The sequence below is a fragment of the Saimiri boliviensis genome, chromosome 7, assembly GCF_048565385.1.
Source record: "Saimiri boliviensis isolate mSaiBol1 chromosome 7, mSaiBol1.pri, whole genome shotgun sequence".
Taxonomy (NCBI): Eukaryota; Metazoa; Chordata; class Mammalia; order Primates; family Cebidae; genus Saimiri; species Saimiri boliviensis.
The window spans coordinates 80,310,366-80,316,365 of NC_133455.1; positions in this window are offsets into that span (position 1 = coordinate 80,310,366).

Here is a 6,000-nt window from a genome sequence, read left to right on the forward strand (position 1 = left end):
ATGGCACCTCTGCATGACTACAAAAAGATATACCTTACTTCTGCCTTTCAAACAAACTGTCTTTCTATAAACAATAAAGATAATAAAGTAGTAAGTTTTACATGTTGCTTAAAGGTGATACATGTTATGAAAAGAGAAAAGGCAGAGCAGGTTAAGGAGAATCAGGAGTACTAGATCAGGGTTGGGGAGGGCATCAGGCTGCAGTATTAAATATATTGGCCAGAGTTGGTCCCATTAGGAAGGCAACATTTGAGCAAAGACTATTAGCAGGTGAGAGAGAGATCTGGGGAAAAATATCTGAAAGCAGCAGATACCGAGAGGACAAGCGTTTGAGAAAGAGAAAGCTATGTCACTAAAGCAAGAGTATGACTAGGGTGTTTAAGGAACAGCAAGGAGTCCCGAATGGCTGGAGCAGAGTATGTGAAGAAGAGAACAGCAGGGGATGACTGTCAGACAAATAAAGTGGAGAAAAATGCTACAGCATTGTAAGGATTTGGGCTTTTAGTTTAGATGGAATGGAGTTTTGAGCAGAAGAATAACTGGATATAAATTACATTTCAAAAGGATCATTCTGAGTAGACTATAGGTGAGCAAGGTAGGAGCAAGGAGACCTATTTGGAAGCTATCTTAGTAGTCCAGATGAGAGATGACCATGGCATAGACAAAACTGGTAATTAGTGAGGATGCCAAGAATCGGATTCAATTCTGAAACTAGAACCAATCACATTTGTCCAGAAATAGAACAAAGATGAGACGGAAAGAGAAGATTCAATTATGACGCCAAGGATGTCTCCCTAAATGACTGGAAGATGGATTTTCTACTTTCACTGAGAGAAGGATATAGGTAGAGCAATTCTGGAGGGGACACACCTGAGTCGGAGACATCTGTTAGACATTCAAGAGAACTGTGCATCTGGAGCTCAGGAGAGCTGGCCAGAGATGGAACTGTGGGTGTCCTCAGTGTTTACAGCCATGACAGTAGTCAATGGAGAGGAATGCAAAGGAATGAGCCCTGGGACTCTCCAATGGTGAGTGTATGTGGAGAGGAGAAGGGGCCACAAAAGAAATTGGGAGGGAACCTCCAGTCAGACAGGCAGAAAACCATGAGTGAGGTGTCTTGGAATCCAGATGAAGAGTAGCATTATAAGTCCAACTCTCCTCAGGAAATCAAGACCATTCTGGCCAACATGGTGAAACCCTGTCTCTATTAAAATATAAAAAATTAGCTGGGTATGTTGGCGGGCATCTGTAATCCCAGCTACTCGGGAGACTGAGGCAGGGGAATTGCTTAAATCCAGGAGGTGGAGGTTGCAGTGAGCTGAGATTATACCACTGAACTCCAGCCTGGTGACAGAGAGAGACTACATCTCAACACAAACAAATAAACAAAAAACAAATAAGTCCAACTCTCCACTGGTATAGTTCAAACGTGTCCCTTCCAGTGGGATTAGGTGCCCTTATAAAGGGGCTTGACAGAGGGAGTTCATTCCCTCTTGCACTTTCACCTTCTGCCATGTGAAGACACATTGCTCTTCCCCTCTAGATAATGCAGCCCTCATCAGTTATCAGATGCCAGTGCCTTGATTTTGGCCTCCCAGCCTCCAGAAGTATGAGAAATAAATTTCTAGTATTTATAAATCATCCAGTCTCTACAAATCACCTAGGTATTTCATTATAGCAGCACAAATGGACTAAGACATTCATTAACCTGTAATAAGACTATACATCCATGCCACTTGCCATGCAGCTTCACAGCGCCCTCCCACTGTGGACCAAGGTACCTTCCCACCCCCACACTGGGCTTGGCATGTGACTTGGTTTGGCAAGTATGAATCAAACAGAGACTCGAAGTGGACTTGCCTAGTTTCTTTTGTGTCTTGCATTCCTGGCATTTTCTTTGAAAAGGACATGTGCTGGCTAGTTGCTGATTGAGGGAAAATAAAAGACTTATGGGGTATACCTGCACCCAAGCTATAGTCTAAGCCTATCTGCATCTAACCAGCAGACCTGTGAGCATGAGAAAGCAATGCTTATTTTTATAAGCCACTGAGTTTGGGCTGATTGTTATAATAATAATAATAAGTTTGCTGGCTTATTATTATAAGCCACTGAGCTCCTTATGCATCATTTCAGTAATAGCTAATTGTTATAACCATATGAGTCCCCAGAAATACTTATACCACCCAAAGAAAAGGAAAGCCTCCCTACCTGGATCAGAACTGACTTCACTTGATTTAAACAGATGGAACATTTCTTGCACCTACATGATGTGGCAAAAATTTGTTCCTGCTGATGTGTGTGTCTCTGTGTGTGTGTGTGTGTGTGAATATTTCTCAGTCCACGCTCATGGTCATGCTTTAGAATCACTGGATTAGATGACATCTAAGGTTTCTTCCAAATCTAAAATTTCACGATTCTATATCATCCAACTCATTCCATTTGTTCACTGCTTTACCTGTATCTCCTCCATTCTGGCAGCTTCTGCTTCAAGTTAAGTGGAGGTCATTGTCTGCCCCCTCTGCTTTAATGTCATTATTTCTGAGGTCCTTTGCAACTAGAAAATGCAAGATGCTTCCACCCATCCAGAGGTTTATATCACAGCCTGAAGATAAGGAGAGAAGAGATGAGTACAGAGATGGAGTGCATGTGGTGGGGAGGAGCAATAGGAACAGTTTGTGTTGGAGGATACCAGCCTTGATCCTAGACTTCCAAATCAAATCACTGCTTACAATACATTAAGTCAGCTCTTGGAAATAGAGCAAATAGATTTGCCATTTGAATAGACAGCATGTAACAGAAGAAATATAACTATGTGGAATATTGGAAAGTCTCATTATCATGAATGTCTTACCTTGGAAATCCCCAGACAGGGCCTATCCTTAAATACAGGTGGATATTGGGAAAAAAACTGCTGTGTGTGTGCGCTCTCTCGCTCTCTCTCTCTCTCTCTCTCTCTCTCACACACACACACACACACACACACACACACACATCCTGTAACTTCTGGGAAGCATACAAAGTTAATAGGATATAAATTCCATCTTTTTAGGAACTCTTGAGTCCTTTAAAAAAAAAAAAAAATTAGAGACAGAGTCTGTTTCTGTCTCCCAGACTAAGGTGCAGTGATGTGATCATAGCTCACTATAGCATCAAACTCCTTGGCTCAAGCGATCTTCCAACCTCATCCTCTTGAGTAGCTGGTAGTAAAGGTGTGCACTACCACACCTGGCTAGTTTTTTAAAAAATATTTGCAGAGAACCTCATCCCTGAATTGAATTACAATTCGTAAGGTGTCAACATAGAAAGTAGACCAGCATTTACATTAGCCATGAAAAAATTCTATCTAAAGAGCTTAAAGTTTACTGGATTAAAAAGGAATTTCCTCCTTTTGCTATAGAGATTATAAAATTGCTTCTTTTGTGATTTCCTCCACTGTCTCTCCTGGAAGGCTGATCTACTCCTACTGATCCAAATCATCCTACTCCAAAGAAGCTGAGTTGAGGTTTAGACAGACCACAGACTCTGTTTTATTGTCTCACTACTATAAAAGAGTGATAAGGATCCAATAAGCACTGCTAACTTTTTTTGAGCATCTTGAGACCGTGGTCTCTTTCACTGCTAGCCTTTAATTTTAGTTCAAGTGGTGAGAATGTATGTGTGTGCACATGCAAACGCCTATGTTAGAAATGCGAATACATTTTTAAAGCACAAAATAAATGTTTCAAAAGCATGCATGATATTAAGTCACTCTGGGAAGCCATATGCTTATTCCAATTTTGAGGCATTCATTCATCAGCAAGGTTTTGAAGGCTGGCTACATTGAGTGGAATATGGTCATTTAACAATGTAATCTTTGTAAAGTTCATCAATCTCATTTAAATAAATATATCAGTAAAATAGATCAATTTCAGTTAAATAAAATTATGGTATATACATATGATGGAAAGTATTTCCAACTCTGAAGCTCTTAAAAAGAATTATTTAGCCTACCTCCAAGATATGCTGTTAAGTGAAAAAAGACAGACACAACAGTATATTTAGTGAGCTACCATTTATGTTAAGGAAAAAAAGGATATATATATATATGCTTATATTATAAAACCCCAAAATGTTTCTGAGAGACTACACAGGAAACTATAACTATGGTTGCCTGCAGGGAGGGTGGCCCCAGACAAGGCATGAAACCAGAGAAATGTATTTGCGACTGTGTATTTGAATTTGTCATGCATGTATATATTTCGCCTATTCAACAACAACAAAAAAAAAACAAAATAATTTAAAAAATAAGTCACCCTTAGTCCCATCTTTAGTAGTTATGCAGTAAAGTACTCTACCACATAACTACTAAAGACAGAAATAAGGCTGAGCTTTGGGATGGGACAGGTGAAGATTTGGACCCAGGCCAGGCTTGGGTGACTCACAAGTGGCTCACGCCTGTAATCCCAGCACTTTGGGGGGTCAAGGCGGGAGGATCACTTGAGGTCAGGAGGTTGAGACTAGCCTGGACAACACAGTGAGACATCCATCTCTATTTCTATTAAAAATAAAATAAAATAAATAAATAAGTAAAATATTTGAATTCACATGTTAACTGGGAGACTTCCTGGAGATGATTTACCTTCTCTGACTATTCATCTCCTTCTTTGTCAAATGAGGAAAATGATAACCACCTAAAAGGATTGCCTCCAGGATTAAGAAAAACAATGAATGGAAAGACTCAGTAGGCACTCAGAAAACTTTAGTCCTGTTTCCTCCCTGCAGGTAGGAAGAGTCCTGGTTTGGTTATATGATGTCCTTAGTAAAGAGTTAACTGATTGCAACCTGTTTACAATCAAAGTTTGGAAACAAATCTTCCATAAGAAGTACCTCCCTGTATCACAGGGACAGATCCTGGGAGCAGGCCTCAGTGCCTCAAAACCTGGCTGAGGCACTGCCTTCAGAGGAAGGTGGATATGAAGAAAAGAAAGAAAGAAAGGAAAAAGCAAACTTTTCTCTTTTTCTCAATACATGAAATTTTACCCTTAAAGTTCTCCTCTTTTATATCTTGGTGGCTGGTAAATCCCCAGCAGCCCTAATATAGATGATATTTAAACCTCATCTGCTAACACTTTGCAGGGAATTAGTTTAAACAATTAAAATCTTCCCTTTCCTCAAACACCGCCACCCATAAAACAGAGAACCATGAAAGGGAAGGCCAACCAGCCTCTGGTCTAGTCCAAACTGTAACCTGATGTGATTTTAGAAGTCACTCCTTCCTCAAGACCCTTTACTGCCATCTGCTGAAAAACTTTAGGTATGAACATACAGATTGTCCCACGGCTACAAGACAATGCTTTGGGATTGTGTGACATACAGCCTGCAGAACTGGGAGCAATGCCCCAAAAACAAGCTTCACAGTTTTACCAAGGGCTGGCGCTACTGCAGCACAGTCACCCTTCATCAGCTGCTATCCCTTCAGGCATGAGTCCCACATGAATTCTTTCCTGACAGGACTTTCCTTGGTAACTCTTTCCCATCCATGGTGCTAAATGACTATTGCTACCTTTCCCCAGAACCTCTAGAATGGAATAGCTGCAGGGCCCCTTCAGACCATTTCAAAGACCCCTTTAGGTGTCCATGACCTCCCCAGGTGAAAAAGTTTTTAAGGAGTGTGAATTCATTTTCCACCATTGCTCGAGGCAGCACCATAAATTGTGATAGTCAGTGGGGGCCTAATGGAATGCAGCATCGCACGCGAGCCCCATGGATGGGAAACAGATCTGATTAAGTGCCATCAAAACAACACAACTGGCCATTGGAAACTCTGCTGAGGTCTCAGGTGCTAAGGAGCAAGAGAGAAGAGGAGAAAGAAGTCCTATGGGGCTCATGCAGCCGGCCAGCCCCTCATCTCAAAGACAGAAATAAGGTTTGGCTTCATTCTTTTCTGTCCACTGATTGCTTTATTTCAAATTACCCTAACTACTTAGCATGGGAAATTAAGTTGAAACCCCCAAAAGTTTG